Consider the following 24,207-nt stretch of genomic DNA (forward strand, 5'->3'; position numbering starts at 1 on the left):
CTAGAAGAACTAACATGAAAGGAAAAAATCTTACAGAAAGAGGCTTCTGTATGTTAGAATCCCCCTTCTATTAGAGTTTTCCAGAAAGGCCTTAAATGGTTGTTTCATCAGGAAACAGTTTTGACCCAAGGCCTCAACTTCTATAACAATGAAAGGAAGAACAGAGAGTGGGAATGAAATCAGGCAAAAGGTCAAGATTAGATTAGTACAGGAGTCATAGCACAGCAGGTAGGGCATTTGCCTTGCACGCAGCTGACCCAGGTTTGATTCCCAGCATCCCATATGGTCCCCTGAGCATCCCTAGGAGCGATTCTTGAGTGCAAAGCCAGGAGTAACCCCTGAACATCGTCAGGTGTGACCCAAAAAAGCAAAAAATATATGTATATTCTTATTTGAAAGCCTAAAGATAAGGACCTTTTACATTCAATTTAGTCTTCCCCTAAAGCCTCTACAAAAGTTTTTAGGTTTGCAGATGAGATGAGAACTGCCTTAGGAGACTAGACCACTAGAAGATTATATTCATTTTCACAACCATCTTGTCTGTAGCACCTTCTTTCTTTCCTTCATAAAAAATCCTCTTTTGTCACCTTTGACTCAAGTTGGCTTTTGAAGACAAGAAAGCCATTCTCAGGTTGCTAGCACCTGAATAAAAACTCACCCCCAGCCCCCCAACAACCCTAATCTCTTGGAACAAACTAGTATTTTCTTAAACTAGTATTTTGAGTGGGTGGTTTTGAATCAGGGTCAATGATCAATATTAGAACAGAACAACTGTTCTTGCCCCAAAGCCCAAACATAGAGGTAGTTTGCCTTTAGCTTTCCCCAAAACTTAGTCCTTATTTTATTTAGGCTTATTGATAAGATGAATGTGCCTCAGTGACTGGGCACAGGGGATTTCCGCTTTCATTTAGGCACCCTCTGCTCTGCAGCCTACCTTCTCATCCTGTTCTTGTCCTATAAAAACAAAACAAAACAAAAACAAACAGAAAACCCCTCCTCTTGTGACTGTGCTGACAAGGTGGTTGATCTTAGGACCTGGGTACTCTCTTCCAGCCTCCTACATAGTTACCAATTGAGCTCTTTCTCTCAGCCTGTCTCTTATTTGGCCCTCGAGCAGGATTGAATCTTCATGCTCATGATTTTTTATCTTAAAAATAGTTTTAATGCTATTTCATAAAATCAGCACTTTGTAGAGGTTCAGTAAAGAATGAACCTCTAAATGTGCTGACCATTATTACACGTATGACTATTTAAATTAATAATAGTCAATATTAAGTAAAATGTAATATTCAATTTTCAGACACATTAGCTATACATCAAGAATCCAGGTAGCTAAGAGTGGCTATTATCTGAGAGGTGCGGGTATTCTCCGCCTCAGGAAGTGCAGGCTGGCAGATAGCATTGCTCCAGGGCACTGTCCTGCCTTACTGGTCCATGAAATCACTTCTGTTTTCACAGGTCTGTAGTGCACAAAGTTGAGAATCATTACTGTAGATAAATGCAATTCAATTTGCAACCTGAAAAAGCTTAGGAACGCTTGACTATAATGAACTATATTTGATAATTTTTTTAAAAAATTAAATTTGATTATCAAAGGTGACTGTCATAACCTTTATTGTTAAAGGAAACATTCTGCATTAAATAATGATCTTGAAGTGAAGTATTGATTTTAAAAAAATTTTAATTTATTGATCTTATTGTGATCTTGCTTGTAGATTTTCTGGGGTCTTATGCCTCTGCTGACAGTGCTTGGGTGGGTGAGTGGGATGGGGGGGATAGTTGATGTAGGTATAACCTAGGTGGCACTGTTCCGCAGCCACTTGAGAACCAGCCAGATATAGTGAGCAACTGAGAAAGAATTTTATTGACAACAAGTCAACAGTTTGGGAAATGGCAAACTTGTGTGTCAGAAAATTAAAAAAGCTTATTTGCATAGCTACAAGCTGTTCTTATAGAGAAAAGAATAGGGAAGGAGGCAGAAGAGAGAGTCTAACAGGTTAGGGGCTTGCCTGTACGCTGTCAACCCAGTATTAATTCCCCGCGCCCCATATAGTTCCCTGAGCTCCACTAGGAGTGATCCCTGCCTGCAGAGCCCAGGGTAATCCCTAAGCATAGGGAGTGTGGCCCAAAAGCAGGGAAAAAGAGACCAGAGAGAGAGAAAGGGGGAGGGAGTGAGGGAGGGAGGAGGAGAGGGGAGGGCCAGAGAAGGGAGGGCAGGAAGGAAAAGAGAGAAAACAAAGAAGAACATTTTTTTGTAAAAGTGGGTTACTGACTAGTGGACAGCAGAAAGAACAATAAATTCATGAACTGGTCCCCTGGAGATACACTGTTTTACCTGAAAGTGTAAGGATTAAAACTCCAAACCTTGGGGTTCTCCACATGCTCCATGGAAAGTGCCTCAGTGGACCAGCCCATAGGGGTGTTGAGCCATGTCCCAGCCCATTAACTGCTTTTAGTGCTAGATGAAAGTAAGACCTTTACTATGCATATGCATAATGGGGTTTCAACCAAGCAAAGCAATTTGAAATGATGATAAACTAAATGATTTAAAGTTCTATAAAGAAAAGGTGCCTAACATGTCTGGGAGATCAGCCCATAGTATGAAAGTTCAGTCATGATTAATGTGTCTTTCTTCTAGTACAATGAGCATTCAATCATTTACTTTAAGACAAAGAACATTGTCTTCATATGAATTTAATGTTCTTAATTTGGCAATCATTTATTAGATATGCTTTTAAGTATATAGTTGTCTTTGGCTTTATAAATGAATAGACTATAAACACAAGTAGGTTATGTTAATTCATGAGTAAGTTTTATTGAATACATTTACAATGATAAAACTAGGATTGCAGGGTAGTTTCCTCTTTTTTGGGTGGGGGTCACACCTGTCGATGAACAGGGGTTACTCCTGGATCACACGCTCAATAATTATTCCTGGCCGTGCTCGGGAGACCATATGGGATGCTGGGAATCAAACCTGGGTTGGCCATGTGCAAAGCCAATGCCCTACCCGCTGTGCTATTGATCCAGCCCCAGTTTCCTCCTTTAAAGCATGCCTACTGGGGAATGAGAGATATTTGTAGCAGTTAGGGCACATATCTATCGTTAGCAAAAGCCTAGTTTGATCTCTGAGACAACAGGGCCTCGGAGCATATCTGGGTGTGACCCTGGAGGCTCTGAGCACTGTGAAGTAAACCTACTGGTCCCCAGAAGCACCACAGAGCAAGATCAGCACTTTATTCTCAGGTTCTCACACAGAATCACTGACCTTGTTGGCCAAATAGTGGGTGATTGTGGCACCCAGTCTCCTGAGCACCCCTGGGGAGTCTAGCCCACACCAGAGAAAGAAAGCAGTGCGACCTACCTAATTTAGATGGAAACAAGTAATGCCAGAGCAGTTCCATTTATCTGTTTGCATCCCGATTGCTGGTATATCTGTTTAAATTCTTGGAGTAAAAAGTTTGGCCTAGCTTGAATCATGTATCCTTCATTGAACAGAGAGTGACCAGGGTGGCATCGATTCATTGTAACCTGGCCTTTAAAATAAGGGGGGGGGGGATGTGTAGTGGTGGTTAAACAATGCTTCAACCAGAATGACTGCAAGAGAGAATTTCCTCCCCAGTAGAAATCCCAGAAGGGAGGTATTGTTTTTAATTAATTATTTTTTTAAGGAATCAATGTGAGATACAGTTTCCGACTTACAGACTTTCATGACTGCGTTTCAGTCATACAATGATTGAATACCCGTCCCTTCACTAGTGCCCATTCTCCACCCTCAATGTTCCCAGTATCCCTCCCACCACTTCCACCTCTTCCCAACCCCTGCCTCTGTGGCAGGCACATTGCCTCCCTACTCTCTCCAAGGGAGGTATTTTTAAATGAAGGGCCTCTCCTTGCTTTTCACAGCATATCCAGTTGGTGGCTCTGCCTTGTGCTATTGCTAAGACATGAGAACGCAAGTGTTCCTTTTATGATGCATTTCATTAGCTCTGTGAGACACCTAACTGCTTGTGGAAAACAGGCCTCTAAAGAGAGAAAGGCTTCTGATGAATGCGGTAGAATTATATTAAGTAATCGGTGCACCTTTTGTTATGTTGATTGTGTCCTGGTTTTTATTTGAACTGGATGAAAAATAGAAAGGTCTGAATTTCTCCCTCCGTTAAGCACATGCAATAATTTCCAACAGCTCACAAAGCTAGGTCAACCCTTTCAGAGCAAAACAGGTTGGCTTTGGGACCTGCTGTTTCTCCAGTGGCCTCCTTTCCTGTGCTGTGTATGCAGTGGCCTTGAGAAATGCCTCTCCCAGCTCTGGATGGGAACAACCAAATGGCCTTTCCTCCTCTCCAGCAAACCCATCTGTAAAAGTCTTCTGTCATCTTTCACTGTCTCTTGCCCTCTTCTCGCATTCCTGCATTCTTTTTCTCCATTTTTAAATCCCTCTTTCTTTAATCACACTCAGAACTATTTTTCACTGAGCCTTCTAAGAAGACTCTCCAGGTTTCTGCTCTAGAGTGTGTTGTAATTAGTTTTTTTATTATGTGCTACTGACTTCCCACTGATGGCATCTATTTAAATGGTAATGTTGTCTCTTTGATAAGTTCACTCAGAGAGAAAATGAAATGGGGGTCTGCCTTTGTAGGTCTGGATAATGGAAGTTTCGGTTTTTGTGTGCATGTGTGTGTGTGTGTGTGTTTTGTTTTGCAAGAATTTCCTGAAACTCAGAATAAATTAAATCTCCTAAAATGTATAATAAAAATAATTGTATGTCTGCAAAAGTTGCAGATCTCACAATGGATTCTTAGTCGTGAATAAATGAATTTGCATCACAGCCACTCTTAGGTTCCCATTTATTTATTTATTTATTTATTTTTGCAGTGCAGGCTGGGCCCGCCTAGTGCCCTTTCAGACAATTCTTCCACAGCCAGGCCAGTGTTGCTGGGACTTATCAGGGATTCTGGGTGCCTCCAGGACTGCATCAAAGATGCTAAGGTGAATATGTGGTACTGGGTATTTAACCGGGATCCACTGCATGTAAGACATGTACTTAACCTCTTATAGTAGCTTAATCCCCAGATTCTTACCTATTCTACTAGAGAAGAAACATCTGATCCTTTGGAAACTCCAAAATGAAATAAAATTTCATAACTGCTCTCTCTCTATCTCTCTCACACACACATCAGTTTTTTATAATTATACATCTACATTATTTTGTAGATGTATTTCAATATTTGAAATTAGTGTTGAAGCAACCCATGGATTACATGATTAGATGAAGGGTCTTAATACATGTCCTTTGTGTAAACACACAAAAAAAGGAAAGGGGGGGGCACCACACCAGGCACACGGCAGCGGCGCTCTATCTCTCCTGCCACCCACATTTGGTAGTCTCCAGCTGCTTCCCCCATCCTGGGGAGGTTGATGGCGATGATGAGGCAGGTGAAGGAAGAAACGGAGTCAGGCTGGTTGGTCTCAGTTGCAGTTTATTCCATTCCCATCTCCATTCTCCTCTGATTCTCCTCCTGCTTCTTCATCCCCCATGCTACTTCATTCTCCTTCTCCTCTGGATCTGGATCTTGGTCTGGCTTCTCCAGATCTGGCATGGGGACTCGCCCCCAGCCCACTCTTTCAGCCTAGTTCAGTCCCCAAGAATGAGGGGTTGGGGCTTACACATAGGTGTGGTCACAATCAATAGGGGTAAAGTTCTTTCCCTCAGGGGATGCTTCTTCTAGGACAGATTCTCTTTCAGCAGGATACCCACCCAAGAGTAGAATCCCATGGGTGTGTTTCTCTTCTCCTTGTCCAACTAACATATAAGTATTCATAATATTAATCATTTTGTATGGACATAGCAAGAGATGCAGTAAGCTTATAGAATTCCTCTCCTGGGGTCATCTCGATCTCAGGCTACAGTGCTCAGGCCAGATTAGTCTTTCCGTTCCCTAGCAGGGTCCTAGTCTCATCATTGCTTTTGGATCATGACATGACATGTCCATGACCAAGCTCTTAGCATATAGTTAAGCATTAGGCACTTTGGCCAGGCCCATCTCGATGCCAGTGTACCACATAACTCACTGCTTGCCCTGGTCCATCCCGTCCCTCGTTGAGACCCTGCTTTTGGGGGTGCTAGGAAGTAAGGGCAGCTGAGGCTTAAGTCAAGAAGCAGATGTCCGGAATGAATAATATTCGAAGCCAATTAAATCCCATGTTACCAAAGCATATTAACAACTGTCTTTCTTTGTCCATACAAAAAGGACATTGTTTTAAAGTAAACTATTCAAAAGACACGAGGAGAGGAGCAAGGCAATATTAACTTACAATACAAGTTCAGTGTCCTAGAAAGGTCTGATCTTACAAATGAACAAAGTCTGATTAGGGGAAAAGCTGATAAACTGGTTGGGGAAGAGAGCATAGAGAAGTGGTTACGGATAGACAAATGAATGGGAGTGACTCGGGAGCACTTTGATAGGTGTGACCCGATATACCTAAGCTCCCTGTGGCAAGGGGAACAGGACATACCAATGTTGCCTTAAAATTAGTTTAGAGATTATTACCAGATGAGCCCAAACTCTGTGGCAAGGGAGAAAGGACAAACCAATGATATCCTACATCCTTTACCTCATAATGTTAGAGTCCGGAGTTGGCCACCCCTCAAAGATAGAGAACAAAGTCGATAATGCAATTCACATGGCGAGGTTTATTGTTCCAGCTAGCTGGGGTCCAAGTATCTGCCTGGAGCAGAAGGTTTCAACAAGGATATCTAGCACTAAATTTAGCAAGTTTTTATACTTTCATTTTAGCAAGTAAGCATTACTCTACAAGAATATATATATATATTTTTTGTTGCTGTTGTTGTTTTGTCTTGTAACATCCAGCCCACTCCCTAGCAGTTACATTTCTGAGACCTAATCTTATTTCAGGGATGTAATTTTTTAAAAAATTTATTTTATTGAATCACCATGTGGAAAGTTACGAAGTTCTCAGGCTTATATCTCAGTTATACAATGTTCAAACACCCATCCCTTCACCAGTGCCCATATTCCACCACCAAAAAACCAAAAAACAGAACAAAGCAAAACAAAACAAAAAAAACAAACCAGTACACCTCCCACCCTCCCACCCCCCAACCCCACCTGCATAACTGATAAAATTCACTTCATTTTCTCTTTACCTTGATTACATTCCATATTTCAACCCAAAACTCACTATTGTTGTTGGGGTTTCAACACAGAACTCACTATTCTTCTTGGAGTTTATCCCCCAAAATACGGTCCTATTGACAAGGAAACATTTGATAATTAGTTCTCCACTAATGAGAATGAAGAGGTATAAGGTTGTGCGGCCACAGTAGCGGCTGCAGGGTTTAGGATTTCTGTGTTTTAGTAATTAAGTACATGGAAATTTAAGTGGGAAATTTCATAATTTCCCTTCCTGGGGCAGCATAAAGCAAAAAGCTTAGTTCACATTCTGGGGACATGGCTGCGAGCACTTGCTGGGTTCAGAAGTAATCTAGCCAGCTCTGGATCTTGGTCGTTCAGCAGCAAAGTGGCTATACAAACGCATGGCCACCCAGTTCGAATATTGGCAGAGCGCGAGCAGGAGCCGGTACCAGCCCCAACCCGAGACTGCCCAAGCATCCCGCTGTTTCAAGTTCAAAACACATTTTTTTTTTGCATGACACCAAGTTCATACCTCTTTAAACGTCCATAAGATGGTGTACGCCCTCAGGGATGTAATCTTTGACAAATGCATCTATTTTTTTCTGCTTTTCTTGCTCCTGTAAGAGGTTTAAGTTATTCAGAGCCTGTCATGGCAGTTCACCAGCTAAGTGGGTCCTAACAATAACTAATTTAAAATATAAAAAAAAGTAGGTGACGAAGCTTTAGATGTTATAATAAATGTTCTCATACGATTCAGAACAGTCCTCAATGCATGATATTCAGCATAATGTTAATGAAGTCTTATGGGATCATGAAAAACTTTGTAGCACTCTAGAATTCTATTTCAAAACTGGAAACATAGGAGTGATCTCTCCAAAGGATCAACTAGGCATTTTCCTATGTGTTCAGAGTAGGACTTTTACCATTTGTGTCCCCTTCAAAAGAGCAACCCTGCCCTGAGAGTCCCAGAAAATCTGTTACTTCAAGAGCATTTAGAACTGGAGTTGGAGTAATGAAACTTTAGAGGGAAGCAAAAATCCTTGTTCTAATTTCAGTCTTTTCTCTTTCCTAATCAGAGAATAGATCATCTCACCCTAAGCTTTGGCCCTATTTGAGGAAATCATAACTGTTGTTCTTTCAGCCTGGAGTCATGCATGTTAGATATTATCATCCACTGTTAGATATTATCATCCACTGTAGGTTTATCAATGAACATGTCCCTCTGAGAAACTTACCTTTTCACTCTCAGAGTAAGAGAGTAAACTTTTATTCTTTCTTTTTCATGGAATGGCTCATCCTTTTCCCTTCTTGTCATTCAGCACAGGAGATATAACCTGGCTTATCTAATTTTACTTAAAATGTTAAAGAGTGTAAATTCTCCATACATTATTTAATTGATTTTTTTGCACCTTTTTATCTTTTGCTTATGTTTTGCAAACTCAAGTAGTCTGAGATGAAATAAGAGAGGGTAGGGATTTTCCTTCATACCTGTAGAAGAGTCTTTTTTCAGAATTAGTATTTTTACCAGACATAACTTTTCTATAGGAGAACAGTACAAAGTATCTAATCTTTTCATTGGAATTTCCCTTTCTTCAACATGTGAGATTTAATTCTTACTCCTTGAAACCCCAGACCTTTAGCCTATTCAGAATAAATGCCTACATTTTGTGTTGTCTTTGAAATATATGTACCTATGTACATTCCCTGTATGTATATAAATATTTTCCCTTCATATCTGTCTGATGTTAATCAACTCACCTGAGAGGAATCGAGAGTGGTAAGGAGGGATTGCGTCTACTCCTGACATAGTCTGATTATTTATTTGGACTGGATTAACTGAGTCAAAGAAACAATCAAGTTTATTGATGATGTTAAGAGCTTTGGCTTTGTGGGCAATGTTGTCTTGCTAATCTGTAGTCATTGTAAATTGCTACAATTGATGCTATATTGGGGTACAAAGAAAATTACCTTTATCCCAGTGGGTTACTCAGAGACTGGATAATCAAACAAGCATCAGACAGTTGATAAGAAAAGAAGTTCAAAGTTTATTAATAACATAGATTCCTTCTATATACATGAAAGAGACCTAACTAAGCTGAGTGTTCGGGCTCAGATGGAGATCTCCCTATAATGACAAAGAGACTCCAGAGACTGCAAACAGCAAGTAGGGTTTATTGTAATACTGGCTAGTGTGAGGAACTGGCCCAGGACAGACCACAGGAATCTATTTAGCTTTCTTAAGACTCTTTTTACAGGAGCCCCTATTCTAGAATAACTTGTCTATCTGTCCCTGAGCAAGGAATTTGGATACAGGCACCCTGGGTCGAAAGAAGGGTGGTGGTCAGACCAGATAACAAGACCAATACCACAAGACCCATATCACAAGACCCAGGACTGCCCCCAGAACCGGGACATTCCTGAATATTGGCGTGAATACTGATCTCTAAAACCATAGGCTAAGGAGTGATGTCCTTTTATATGGATTGGTTAAGAAAGTTTGTAATATTACAAATCTATTGGCTATGAAATGCGCGGGCTCTGCTGTAATGGCCAGGGAAGGCCTAAATCAGATCTCCTTTGGAGAAGCTCAGGGTCTTTTGCCCAACCTGCATTTCCACGTAGGCGCCTGGACCCTGGCTAGCCAGTCTTACAATAAACCCTGCTTGCTGTTTGCAGTCTCTGGAGTCTCTTTGTCATTATAGGGAGATCTTGATCTGCGCCCTAACAGCTAGCCAGGTTCCAGCTGCCTATGCGGTCTCGAAAACATCTTTCAAAGCAGCCAAGCAGTTACAAAGGCAAATTTAACCCTTAACCTGCCCTCCTCTTCATACTGACCTTCTCAGGCTCCATTCCCTTCTTTTTATTGTTGCTGTTGATATAGAAAATGCAGAGTGGAAACAAAAAGTGCTACTTCATGTGATTGAAGAAAAGACGGTTTTGAGACCTCAAGTCAAGGGCTGGAAAAATAGCACAGCAGTTAGTATGCTTGCTTTGCATGTGGCCAAACTCGGGTTTGATATCCAGCACCCCAGATGATACCCTGAGTTCTGATAGTAGTGATCCCTGAGTATAGAGTCGGAGTAAGCTCTGAACATCACTGGTTTTGTCTCTCAAAAACAAAATCTAAGATACACACACAAAAAGACCTCAAGTGAGACAAACATGTGGTTTTCAACTTCCTGAGAAAAGAACTTTGGAAAGCCTGTTACAGCTAGTTAATGGAGCGTGCTCAAACACCAACCCTAACCCTATTTTTACTTTTCTCCTCATTAAGCTCAAAATGCATATTAACCCACATGCCCCCTCTCTGCATAATGAGATGCTAATGATGTATGATATATGAGCAAGAACCGCAGTTATTATACACATGCCCAACTTTAGCACCACCCAAATCATTCCACTCATGTCCACACCTTTTAGCATATTTTTCTGCAATTGTTAATCGCCTCTCAATAAACCCTTCCCTTTGGACTGAGTGTTGACACCTTTGATAGAGCTGCACCCTCGCCTTGGTTGTATAATATTGCTTTAATAAATATTTGTGGTTTTATCTACACTCTGTTGTACTTAAATTCTTTCTCACAGTAAAGACAAGAAGCTGACATTCTGGTGAAGGTCATTCTCATATTTATTTCTGGACCTAATAGAGTTAATTTTATCCAGCCTAAGCTGGATAAAAAACACCAAAGCTTTCCTGAGACTCAGGGTGGCAAGAACTAACCCTCAGGCTGAGTATATCAAGAGGGCATAGGTGGGGCCGGAGCGATAGCACAGTGGGTAGGGCGTTTGCCTTGCACGCGGCCGACCCAGGTTCGATCCCTGGCATCCCATATGGTCCCCCAAGCACCGCCAGGAGTAATTCCTGAGTGCAAAGCCAGGAGTAACCCCTGAGCATTGCTGGGTGTGACCCAAAAAGCAAAAAAAAAAAAAAAAAAAAAAAACAAGAGGGCATAGGTGCAGCCTAACGGCCACTTTGTGGGCAGTGCTGGCAGGACAGTTGTCCTCATCAAGCAGGACGTCACTTGATCTCTGTGAACATTCTTAGTTTTATCTCTGGCAACAATGTTATGACAGAGGGTCACATACACACCTGGCTGTGACTCAGTTAGAAATTGCTTGTGTCACCTGCAAATACAGCAGCAGAACTGCCAAGCTCAGAAGGCCAAGCTGCTGGCACAAACAATAGGACTGCCAGGTTTGTGCTAGTTGCATGCAGGGATTGAACTCATAATCTTATGCTTATTTTATATCAGGTGGTTTAAGTCATTGTCACCAATTTATCTCCTGTCCTTCTTCTCCTGGCTATCTACTTTTGTTGATTTATCAGTGGCATTTAAGATAATCTCTGAAAGACTGGATACATCAGCAAAATATTTTACTTGCAGATAAAAATTTTTGTAATTATTTTTAAATGAAAATAATTAAAATTTTTTCAGTAAAGCTTATCACTAGTTGCCAATTCAAAAGTCTTATTTTTTCTTAGCTTTTTAAAGTAATTTTTGCAAATTGAATCTTCTATTACTTTAATAAATTTTAAGAGCAGTCACCTTTACTGTTTAATGTTTAATTAATATTTAATTAGCTAAATTCTAATGCTTTAAACCCTCTTAAACCATTCTTTGAGTGATTTAATTAAATCTCTTTATGCATTTAAAACAGAATTTAAGCATTATTTCTAAACACCAACCTGACAAAACCTTAGCTTTTGAAAATATAAGAAATATGACATGCCTGCTCCTCCCCTGATTTTACACTTATTTATTTTTCAGTTGGTTAATTTGACTAATGCTTATTTATATGGAGCTTACTCTCTTAGGTTATTCGTTTTCTCAAGATGTTCATATAGTCAAAATGGTGTCTTATTTCCCAGGCTATATCCTCACAGTACAAATGACACCTCTTTGAAGCAAACAGTAAGCATTTATTAGGGTTTTATTAGGAAAGAGACTGACAGACACAATGTAAGAAGCCTTTGGATTGTCTTCAAAGTTGCCTGAATAGATTTATGGCTTATGCACAGGGAAATCTATGCAAATCAGGGTTAGAAGTGGTGGGGCTGGACTGAACTATCAGGGGGAACCCATGTAGTCCGTACCATACTATGGACAGGAACATAGGGACCCATGAAAATGGGCGAGATTTCTCATGGTTTGGATGAAGCTGAACATTTTCCCCCTTCAAGCTGCCTTCAGAAAATAATTTCAGTATATTGAAAGGGGTAGTTTTCCTTTTCTCACAGAAGCCTGGCTGGTCTTTGACATGTAGATCTCAGGTGCTAGCCAGGCCTGATCTTTGACATTTGTAGATTCCAGGCTCTGGCCCAGCTTAGTCTTTGGGATGTAGATTTCAGGTGCTGCCTAGTTTGTAATGGACATGTAGATTTCATATGGCAGCCCAGCCTTGTCTTTGGGATGTAAATCCAAGTGCTTCTAGCCCAAGAAAGGTTTCAGTTTTGGTTTTGTATCTTCTTTCCAAGGCCAAGATTACTGGCCTGCAGATGCAAGGAAATAATGCATATTGTACTGCCTCAATGTTCTTCCTGTAACTTCTTTTGATGCCTTTGGTGACATCACTTTATTGCGCCCTTTGGAGGTACCATGATCAATAAAAGGGGATCACAAGGCTCTCTACCTTTGTCAAGAGTCAGAGAAAACCTTGGCCCTCCATGAAATACATTTCTTCCATGTTCCTTATCTCAGTGCCTCTGACCGCACAACCGCTCACTCAACATAGAAGTCTATCAATTCTGATTGCTGACTTACTGTGCAGATCAGACTAGTGATGAACTTGATTCTGTTGGCCTGATAATATGCAAGTAAAGTGAAAAGTTAGCTGAGCAGTGATTGGTCCATTTTCAATTCTGGGCAGTTAGTGGTGAACTAGCTTTGTTTTAGGCCCTTTCTGAGCTAGGTGTGTCTAAGCATGCCTAGACATACCAGAATATAATTGGGCATTCTTGGGCCAGGTCTTCAACAGTTTCCTCACCCTGTTTTAATTATTCAGACTCAAATGAGTCTAAAATTGTTTTATATTATGTATCTGATACCAAGTAGTCAGTGTCTGATACTACTGATGCAGTAGTCAAGTATCTGATACTCAGTGGTCAAACATAAGGTGTGCAGTATTAATTTTGAATGGGGAAGACCAAAAGTAGAAAATAGTAACCCAATAAATAGAATATGAGTCACTTTGCACCTAATGAAGAAAGAGTGAGAAAAAAAGTCTCTTGTCAATGCTAATATTTATGTGGACCAAGATCTGCTTACAAGGTGGTTCAGCCTTAGATATATTCTATCGTTTTAACATGCTTAAAAGTATATGCATACTTATATTTCTCTGATCTCCAAAATGCTGATATACTCTTGTGGAAGGTGCTTACAGAAGTAAATAAGAGCAGAAATTATTATTGTAAAATATTTACTAAGTGTTACAAAGTCTGAGTTTGCATTTTGTACATTAACTTTTACCTTTGTTCTATCTTTTGAAGAACAGAGAAAAATTCTCAATAAGGAAGATTCATTCCTGAAAAGTTAAATTGTTTTGGAGGGAAATGTATTCAACATTCTACAAAATGTATAAAGATTTTTTACTAACTTGCAATTTAATTTTTAATTTTGTTAAAGGAGTTTAACACTCCAAGGGTGAAGTTACTGGCTTAGATTCAATGAAAGCAGTGCGCTGTTCCTGTGACAAACCCATCTCACCCGCCCATGTTTCTTTTAGCTCAAGAAAGATTTCAAAGACAGGAGTTGTCAGCCTGCAAAGGAGATTTTATTAAGGGGACAAAAACATAAATAATCCACACTTAAAATGGGTAGGAATAGGTGACCTAGCAAAAGCTCTGGAGTGCTCAGATATTCCTTGGTCTAAATCCCCTGGCATCTAAGTTTCCCCCCAGTTCCTACAAATCATGCTATTTAAATATTCTGGAATTAGGTACCTAGATCTCCCAGATACCATTTTTAAATCCTCCAACCTTAGGTAGATAAGTTACCACTACAGTATATGGAGGCAACTTTTGTCCTAAAAATGTCCACAAAGTACACAATGTGTTAGGAAGGGCATTCCTTCTTGGTGGATCTTGTCATCTGCTATTTCCTAGGCATTTACTTCTGGGAATTGGCCATTACTTTCTCTGATGCCCTGAACCCTTTGCAGTTACCTTTTGCAGTACAGTCCCTATCTAGTTGCCTACTTCAGCCTCAGTATCATGAAGGAGGTGAGAAGTAACGAGTGCAATTTGTGTGGGACAAAATCCACTTGTTAAAATTTGATTCTGGAACTGATATATCTTTTTCTTCTTCTTCTGTTATTTGGTGATAAGTTGGTTAAATACCATACCTGAAGAAAAGCCAGAACTTAATAAAGTACAAATGTAAGTAATACTAATTAAAAAAAAGTTAGAAAGTCAATTCATTTTGTGAGTACACTGATAAAGCAGGCACTGCAAGGGGATTTATGTAAATAGAATGAGCTAAAGCATTTATCTTGCAAACTTGATAAACAGCAGTAGGCACTTTAGAGGGTGAAAATAATTAGCTCCTTAGCTCCCATGTGTGCCCAAAATCATTGTTATAATTATATTTGTTTATCATTTTAAAGTAACCATTTCCATGAAACATAGAAAACTAAAATCACTTTCCCAAAATTAATTTTATTTTTATCTAATATAAAAAAACAGATTCTCATCTTTTATACCATTGTTAGCTCTTTCTCTCTTTCTTCTTGAGAAGAAAGAACCAGGCTTACTCATCAGTGTGAATACATATCACATCTCACTTGCTTGCCGGGATATTTCTTTGCTTGCTTATTTTCATGCTGGAGAAGCCTGTGTGCTCTCTCAAACATGTGCCTTTCCCTCTCTCCCCTTACATCTTTCTACAGAAGTTTCAGTAAAAATGTTCTTACTTCACCACAAAAAAAAAAGATGTAGAAACATTAAGAGTTATTGTAAGTAACATAAATTTCTAAAACAACCATTCCTACTCCTAACCTTCTCTAATAAAGATGTTTTAGTTTAAGACTTCAAAAATAAATAGCATATGACTTGTCTCTCCCTACCTAACTCTTTCCGTTTTCATTACCTAGTGAGGTGTTCCCATAGGCATTTCACCCTCTGATGGGTTTCATTTACTTATTTTTTTCATGAAGGTAGTTTTTGGTATATTCTGTAGACATTCCATAATAATTGTTAAGTAATCCAGATTCACCAGACATTACTTTTACCTTGAGATTTGCATTTCAAACTAAATTCTTATTCTATGTTCATTTGTTTTAGGCTAATGCTTTTGAATTTGTTCTTTGCTAATTATTCCTAATAAACTAGGAATAATTAACTAGGAATAAAAATTCTTAGTTATTATAAAATAAACTAGGAATAATAATTATTCCTAATAAACTAGGAATTATTCTCTGCCTTGAATAATTCCTAGTACATTTAATATCACTGATACCCTAAAGTAGGATATGTCCTTTAATTCTGGTCATCTTCAATCATTAAACTAATATTGTGATATTATTATTATTATTGTTATTATTTAATGATTGATCTTACTATTCAATCACTAAATTAATATTGCTGATATATTAAACTAGTATGTTAATATGTGACAGAACTTATTCTGGGTTCTAGGATATGGTGATATGCACTACCTCTTTCTTTTAATACAAAGGCACATGCATACTAGCACACACATTGTTATCTTGTAAATGTATGTCATTGAAGAAATGTAAAGCTTAAATATATTTTAAATCTTATTTTTAAATTGAGTGATAGCACAGCAGTAAGGAGTTTGCCTTGTACTCGGTCGACTGGAATTCGATGCCCCTGCCCCTCTCGGACAGCCCTGCAAGCTACTGAGAGTATCTCACCCACAGGGCAGAGCCTGGCAAGTTACTCATGGTGTATTCAATATGCCAAAAACAGTAACAAATCTCAAGATGGAGACATTACTGGTGCCCGCTCGAGCAAATCGATGAGCAATGGGATGATAGTGACAGTGACAGTGATTGTGTTTTAATAGAATACTAAATAAGAAATAAGTAAATATTTATATAGACTTAAATGATGTTAGAAAAATAATAAAGGAATGCAGAAATGATTCAAATGCAATGATAGTGAAGAGCAAGTGTACATAGTCTAGCTTAGATGGTAATATTTGGTGATGTGAGTGATTTGGTCAATCACCTGGTTTCTTCTGGGAAAGTCCTTCTTTGTGGAGTCTGTCCCTGTCACCTCCAGACAAGAGAAATCCCAGTACAAAGTTCCTGAGACGGAAGGCTTCTTAGAATAAGCAAAAAGTAAAAGTAAAGAAACAGGTAGAGGGACTGGAGCAATAGATGAACGTCTCAAGAACAAAGATCAAGGTTTATGAAGAAAAAGTTCTATCTCTTGAATCATCATCATCATCATCATCATCATCATCATCATCATCATCATCATCATCATCCCGTTGATCATCAAATTTCTTGAGCGGTCTCAGTAACATCTCCATTCTTCCAAGCCCTGAGATTTTAGAAGCCTCTCTCTACTCATCCTTCCAACAATGCCATACTGGAGGCTCTTTCAGGGTCAGAGGACTGAAACCCAGCTTGTTACTGGTTTTGGCATATTAATACACCATGGGGACCTTGCCAGGCTCTCCCATGTGGGCAGGAAACTGCCAGTAGTTTGCCAGGTTCTCCCACAGGAAGAAGTAGGTTATAAGATGTTGCTTCCGGAAGCTTGCTTTTAAGTCTCTGGATGCTGGCCATTGACAGGATTACACGGTGCCGGGGGCAGTCCCTGGGTGTGATCACCTAGCTACTGGGAGATGGGAAATCTGGGCGGAAGAGGCCCAATCCTGATCCGAGCAGCCTTGGAGGCTTTAGCCCCAGGTCCCACATACCTGGGTTCCTCTGCCAGTTCCTTCATGCATGAGGCTTGTCCGAACGTGTGGAGAGGGGCCTTGAGCATGGCTGTGTCTAGGCTCCGTAGTCCTTCGGCCACCGGGAGCTCTCCTTGGGGTGGAGAGGGAAGCTGGAGTCTATTCCCTCCAAGGAGGCTCCGGGGAAGACAGCCAGGTGCGTGGGCAAGAGACTCTTTTGAATAGTCACCATAATTGCTGATCTCTCTCTCTCTTTCTCTCTTTGTGTATGTGATCTCTCTCTCTCTCTTTCTCTCTCTCTCTTTGTGTATGTGTTTGTGTGTAAGAGAGAGACTGAGAGGGACAGAGAGACATTCTGTAAAGACTTTGAAAAGCTGTATTCTGCTGTAATGATATGACTGTTAGTAAAACTGGCAAAGGTAGCATAGATCTTAGAGGATAGTATAGCATCAAGAACACAGGGTAATTTGTGAAGACTCTTTTGCTTGTTTTAGGGCCACACCCAGCTATGCTCAGCGCTTACTCCAGATTCTGCCCAGGTATCTCTCCTGTAGGTGCTCAGCAGACCTTATGGGGTGTGGGGGTAGAATCCTGTCCAGCCAGGAGCAAGACAAGCAACTTACCAGTATGATATTTTTAGCCCGAGACTCATGAATTTCAAGATAATACTTGTAGAGATGTTAAGTGGAAGGTTGCTTCTGAGCAAGAACTGAGTGGATGAATTCAAGACAGAGGAGATAACCAGGGTGTTACCCAAAGTTGAGGGTGGCAACCTTGTTGCAGGATTGGAAACATTTTTGGCAGAGTATGGGCATGAAGTTAGTGGCAATGTAGGTGTAATTGCCTCTCTGTCCCCTGCTAAGCTCTATGATTCTGCTTATACTTGTAGTTGCTGGACTTGGGCTAACTATAATAAGTTAAACCCAGAACCAATAGCAGGCCATAAGATCGCCAATGAAGGACCCAGAAGACCCAGAAGGCAAAGACCTTCTGACACAGAAGTCACAGAAACAACAATATACAGTAGACTGCCAGAGAGCTGCATGCACTGGGTAGAGGCACAGAGCAGGTTTTGGGAACTGGGCAATCCAGAAGGTCCAACCCCTTTCAAAACTGATAGAGAACTGAGCATGAGGGGCGTGGCCATTGTACTTCCGCCTCCTTCCAACCTGCTGCCTCATTGCCAGTGAAGGCCTATCTCTCTTTTTTGGCTGGTCCTTGAGTGTTGGTGGAATCAACCCTCTATGGTTACAGTTTCAATTGTATGCTTTGTTGTTTCCCTTCTTATTGTTAGAGTTGGTCATGTCTGGCAATATTTAGAGGTTGCTCCTGCCTGTATGCTCAGGAGACCAGGGGGCTTGAGCTGAGTCTGCTGCCTGTAAAGTATGTTTTCAGCCCTTAGAGTCATCTCTTGGGCCTCTCTCCTTGTTTTTCAAACCACTGTGATACTAAATCACTGGCATCTCCTGTCCTGAAGCCAATCATGAAATACACAGTTTTGGATAAAGGGAAAATGTTTATTTGCTGTTGCAAATAAGTGGCAAGGGAGACAGCAAGATCTCAATCCAAGCCTACTGTCATGGCAGGGGATTGTATGCCCAGTTAAATGTGTGACTGTCCAGTTCTTGGGCAGTTGAGGTGGGTCAGCAGTCATTAGTCATGGTCATAGTGAAGTCACCCTAAAGAAATTAGGAATTGAAATCAATATTGTTGCCTTCAATATATAGATAGGGGAAGGATGTGATGGTGATGTATTTGGGGGAAAATAGAACCAAAAAGATGTTGCTTAACCACCACACCTAAAGCTGGCCAGAAGCAGAAAAGCTGAGCCCCTTTGTGATGCAAAAACTGAGCTTTTAAGAGATAAATAAAATGAGGCACCAACTCATGCAGAAACCGAGACACTAACCAGAGAAGTGTGGACCCCTCTCCCCCAGAAAAGATGAAACTCAGAATGAATCTAGAGTTCACGACAAGAGTATGAAAGGCCATTGATAATTCCAGGCTATTCCTCTTGACAATACCCCTAGTAGCAGGCTCTTACATAGAAAAGGCTGAGACTGGGACCAGTTTGTGAGAAGTCCTGTGAAACAACCTTCCTCAAGTCAAGTTGCATCAGTTCCCCTTTTTGGAGTCAGCCACATCTCAATCTGGTTTGGGTATTTTCTGTTCTCTTCCCTCTAGAAAAGCCTGTGTTCTCTCTAAAAGACATCTCTCCCCATCTCCCTCTCTTTCTTCCTCATCTTTCTCCTTCTGTCCTCTTTCTGTTTTGCTTTTTGGATCACACCCGGTCATGCACAGGGATTACTCCTGGCTCATGCACTCAGGAATTACTCTTGACGGTGCTTGGGAGGCCATATTAGATGCTGGGAATTGAATCCGGGTCGGCCACGTGCAAGGCAAATGCCATACCCGCTGTGCTATGGCTCCAGCCCCTCCTTCTCTCCTCTTACTTCTTAAAATGGAACTATTTAACTTCACTGTATCTTCCTAAATTTCTTTTCTACAAGGGAAGACAATGAACATAGAAAACCTGAGCAGAGGGTAGGACTGACATTCCTTTTCTTGCAAACACTTTCTAGCTCAACTTGAGCCAACAGCTCCCTGAGAACTCAGGGGTTTGGACTGGTTCTAGCACTATACAGATCAAGTGGATTTTAAGAGCAGTAGCTTGTAGGAATGGTGGGACAGTGGTGTCTGTAGCATAAAAATGCTCATGGCAAATTACCAGTTCTAACTCTCCCAGGAAGTTCCTCAGGTAACTGAAGTGGATCAAGCAGTTGGCAGAATAGCCAAGGAACAGGTGATGTACACCATAATTCATGAGCTACCCAAAAGACCCAGTTCTTTTGGTATGTCACCTCTTCCACCCACATCAGTATTATTAACTAGGAAACCTGTCTGGTTAGGAACAGTTAAAAATGTTGAGAATGTCCCACCCCTTTTCTTTTTTAAAAGAATAAGAAGGAAAGCTTAATCAGATTTTTTTTGCCATCACATTAGAAGTGGGCATCATAGGATGAACCACAGAGTGAATTGCTTGATTACCCTGGAACCCCTTAACCTATAACCCACCCTTGCAAAATGTGTACTTTCCTGGTCTCTGTCTATAAACCTGCTTTTTTAGGACCAGGCAGGCAAGGTGAGTTTTTGAAGATAAAAGCCCACCTTCTTCTCAGGTTGCAAGAACTTGAATCAAATTTTCTTTTATCTCTACCCCAATACATATCCCTTGAATAGTTTGCCTCTAAGCAGTGAGCATCCACCCTTGGTTTGCTTAAAACATGCTCCATTTTCACAAGAATTTGTGACATCTTGAAAGTTGTTGATCATCCATTCTCCTATTCTCTTGTTCATGTTTCAAGAATACAGATGCTGGGCTGGAGTGATAGCAAAGCAGGTAAAGCATTTGCCTTGCATTCGGCTGACCCAGGTTTGATTCCCAGCATTCCATGTGGTACCCTGAGCACAGCCAGGAGTAATTCCTGAGTGCATGTGCCAGGAGTAATCCTTGTGCATCGCTGGGTGTGCCCCCCCCAAAAAAAAATACAGACACCATAGCTGTTTCCTAAGCAAAGAAAGGGAGAACATCTGTTTCAGTTATACTTGTTTTATATTTAACCGAATTAGGGCAGTATTCTGGGAAAGTGATGACAATGATTTTTCTATCCAAACCATAACAATAAGCCATGTGCCTGTGAAGTTTCATTTCTATTACAGCTTGAGGACAAATCAATGGATGGCCCCTGTCTCTGATAGAAAGGTCTAATGCATTGACAATGGTTCAAAAACAACCATTTTGTTTGTAAAATCACAACCTGAATAGTTTCTTGGACTAAAAACAGGGAAGAAATGGTGGGCTATAGATCAGTGGGCACCAGAATGAACAATAAAAAAATCCCTTGGTTATACACTCCATCTATCTATGAATCTAAACAAATTAAGCTTTGGGGAAAGGATAAACTTAAGGCAATGGTTCTTATCTTTGGGCTTTGAGGCAAGCACAGTTGCTCTACTCTAATATTGATCTTTGGCCTGATTTCAAAACCATAATGTAGTAGCTTAAGAAAATAAGGTCCAGGAGAGAGTTCAGAGCGCTAACGTGTACATTTTGCATGCAGAAGACCCAGCTTCCTTGATCCCTAGCATTGCATGTTCCCCCTAGCAATAGGTCTCAAACAACCACACTGGGACTAGTCCCTGAGAATGCTAACTGGCATGCTACCAAAAATTATGGCCCTTTGACATGTGTACTATCTTGGGTTAAATGTTTGCAAGGAAAGATTCAGAAAAGTCTTTTTTTTATCTTCCCCTTGACACTCTGAAATTAGAGTAAACCATCTTCTTTCATAAAAGAAATTTACTTTTGTGATGGAAATGTATATATTTTTAAAGAAATTACTAGGAGAATGGCTACTCCTAGACTATTATCAAGGGGCAGTAGAATGACTGACATGAGGACTGATCCATACTTGGAAACTTCCCACATGTTGCGGGGAGAGGGCAGTTAGGGGAGAGAAGGGACCACTGTAAGAATGATAGTTGGAAACAATCACTCTAGACAAGAATTGAATGCTGGAAGAAGGTGAAGAGGTATATGCTGAAAGTCAGTAAAGGGATATGCATGACAACCTCCTTTTTTGAGAGAGAGAGGAGAGAGAGAGACAGAGACAGAGAGACAGAGAGAGAGAGGAAAAATACCTCCTATAAAGGCAGAGTGGGGACAGTGGTAGCAGGAAATGTACACTGGTGAAGGGACACGTGTTGAAACATTGTATGATGGAAATCCAGTCATTTACAATTTTTTAACTGTGTATTTCACTGTGGTTTAATAAAAATATAAAATAAATAAGTAAAGGGCTACTCCTAGGTACAACTCTGATTATTGATTGACTCATCTCTATAACAAAGCAGTCCTTATTATTATAACTCCCCTCCTTCTATCCCAAACCTTTCTGTCAAATTGACCATTCTCTGCACAGAAGCACAAAGCCCTTTGCCTTAAAAAAAAAAATCCTTTATTACTGTGCACTGGTGAAGGGATGGGTGTTTGAGCATTGTATAACTGAGACTTAAACCTGAAAGCTTTGTAACTTTCCACATGGTGATTCAATAAAAGAATAAAATAAAAAAATCCTTTATTATATATATATATATACATATACACACACAAATATATACCAACCATATGGATACGTCCTGAAGCTGCATTTTTCTTTGTAACCTCTTGCCCTTACTAACTTAAGTGTGATATACCCTATTCTTATCTGAATTGAGAGAAAATGTTTTCTTCTTTACATGTTTTGTTTGTTTGTTATTTGTTTTACCTATCTCATATTTCTCTCACTGAAATTATAAGTTGTAGTTTCTCAATACTGTTACTGAAATTTTGGGCTATAGTTGGCAATATTTGGGACCTACTCCAGATTTGGAGCTTGGAGTCACCCCTGATGTGGCTCAGGTAACTATAGGCAGGGGAAACCAGATCAACTGCATGTAAGCGAAGGGCACCAGGACGAGTGTTTTAAGCTCTATACTAACTTTCTAATCCCCAATCTTATTTATTTATATCTCCAATTCTTTTTTGTTTTCTTGTTTTGGGGGCCAAACCTGGCAGTGCTCAGGGCTTACTCCTGTCTCTGTCATCAGGAATCACTCCAGATTGTCTCAGGAGAGGAATGGAATCTACATGCATGGAATCTCCTTACTCACTGTACTATCTCTTCAGCCTTGTTTTCAATACTTATTCATTACCAAGACCTGTTGGTATTACCTCTCAAATCTATCAACTCTATTTCAAGTTATAACCTTTATTGAACCAGTAGTGAAATTGTAACCCCATATGATTTTTTTGAAATACATACCTAATTTCTAATCTCCCATTAGTAAAACCCTTCTATAGTTTCTTAGTGTTTTTTATCAAAATAGAGCAAAACCCTTGGATGTGGATTACCTAGATCTCCAGTCTTATTTCACAATGTGTAGTTCTTTGTTTTCTCAGTCATAGTCACATTGGTTTTATGATTTTTTTCCTGTTATACACCCCAGGATTTTTGGCTCTGCATGAAATAGTAATTGACATGCAGCTAAGGAGAAATTTTTCAGAAAAAAATATTGGAGGTTTATGTGTGAGGAAAAGGGAGACAGCATGCAAATTAAGTATCTTCCAGCTGGCACCTTGAAGCTTGTCCCAACAGGAGCTTTATGTTCAATATGCATTGAATTTATGAACTTTCATCCAATCGTGAAACTCAAAAAAAATCATATATCTCATGGTGTGTATTTGCAAACTGGAATTTGTGGCACACAGTTCCAGTGGTCAATGCCAGTCAGAGAATAGTGGCCCACAATCTGTTAAAATGGCAAAGTTGCTCATTATTGCTACTCTGAAATGGCATGTAATGGACATTGTATTGGACATCTAATCTGGGTCATTTGCATACAATGCAAGCATGTTACCTGATATACTTCCTCAGGTTTCAGTAGTTCTATATTTTTATGTACACATTCACCTGAAATGTGATGCATATTATAGGCTAGCCATGAAAGGGATTGAGAAGACAAGAGCCTATCTTATTCTTTTATGTAGCTGAGTAAATCAAACTATAATGTGCATGTACTCCAGAGAGATTCTACCGCAGTAGAGCACTTGCTTTGTACACAGCTGACCAGGCTTTGATCCCTAGCAACTCATATTGTTCCCTGATCCCTACCAGGACTGATCGCTCAGTGATGCCCTTCCTGAGCATCACCAGGTGGTTACCACCCAACAAAACAAAATCAAGTAAAATAATGGCTCACCTTAAGAAACAGAACTTGACATCACCCTTTGTGACTCACGGTTCCTTTTTTTTTTCTTTTTTGGGTCACACCTGGCAATGCACAGGGGTTACTCCTGGATCTGCACTCAGGAATTACCCCTGGTGGTGCTCAGGGGACCATTTGGGATGCTGGGAATTGAACCAGGGTCAGCCGCGTGCAAGTCAAACGCCCTACCAGCTGTGCTATCGCTCCACCCCAACATGGTTCCTTCTCTATTCACCTGGTGATTGAACCACCAGGTGTGCTAGCTAATTCACTTTACCAAAGGAAGAACAAGCTTCTCATATCTTTATGACAGGAAGTTGGAGTTAACCACCTCATAATAGTCAGAGTCCTAGATACCTGCACAAACTTAAAAATGG

The sequence above is a fragment of the Sorex araneus genome, chromosome 10 (genome assembly GCF_027595985.1).
Source record: "Sorex araneus isolate mSorAra2 chromosome 10, mSorAra2.pri, whole genome shotgun sequence".
Lineage (NCBI taxonomy): Eukaryota > Metazoa > Chordata > Mammalia > Eulipotyphla > Soricidae > Sorex > Sorex araneus.